This window comes from Drosophila subobscura, chromosome O, assembly GCF_008121235.1.
Source record: "Drosophila subobscura isolate 14011-0131.10 chromosome O, UCBerk_Dsub_1.0, whole genome shotgun sequence".
In the NCBI taxonomy this organism is placed as follows: domain Eukaryota; kingdom Metazoa; phylum Arthropoda; class Insecta; order Diptera; family Drosophilidae; genus Drosophila; species Drosophila subobscura.
Genome location: NC_048533.1, coordinates 8,425,862 through 8,426,503, shown reverse-complemented (window position 1 = coordinate 8,426,503; position 642 = coordinate 8,425,862). Strand labels below are relative to the sequence as shown.

Genomic DNA, 642 nt, shown 5'->3' with positions numbered 1-642 from the left:
ACACACATTTGTGGGTGACATTTTCTTGTTGGCTTTTGCACTCTGTCCATGGGGGTTAATAGCGGTTACCCTTAAGCGGGTAAACAAGGATCGGTGGAATTATATTTTAGAGTGTTAGGGCGGCTGTAATGATTGATTTTCCAATGGAACAACTATTTAACAGCAAACAGCACCTTTAATGTTTTCGTTCAAAATAGGAACAAAAATATATGCAATTACATGCCTCCTGTGAGAATTGAACTCACGGCCCCTGGTTTACAAGACCAGTGCTCTGCCACTGAGCTAAAGAGGCTTGCTTGAAAAGAACAAACCATCAAGAAATATAAAAGGTAGCTGGAGTGGCAGGAGCATCTTTCGAATGAAACATCTTCAAAGCACGAGTTTGTATCTGGAACATAGCCAGCAGCAGACCGCTATCTATCTATTGATACCTTATCAAGTGAAACATATGTCAAAACTCTAAACACTTATAAAAACTTATCATTGTGCTGATAAACAGAACTGAACTGAATAAACCATGTGCATTTTCTCATTAAAAAAAAATTCATTAGCGAATTTTATTCCTCTGCATAATGTACCATGGGAATTGTCATAATGCAGTGTCAAACGGCCCCGTTTATATTCTGTACTAAATAAGTTTGT

The 642-nt window shown here is 37.9% G+C and overlaps 1 non-coding gene across 1 annotated transcript; it reads right to left on the bottom strand.

Annotated features, from left to right (window-relative positions):
• Positions 1 to 220: 220 nt before the first annotated feature.
• Positions 221 to 292, bottom strand: Trnat-ugu. Its single transcript has one exon. It is a non-coding gene; the product is annotated as a tRNA-Thr (tRNA).
• Between the last annotated feature and the right edge of the window lie 350 nt (positions 293 to 642).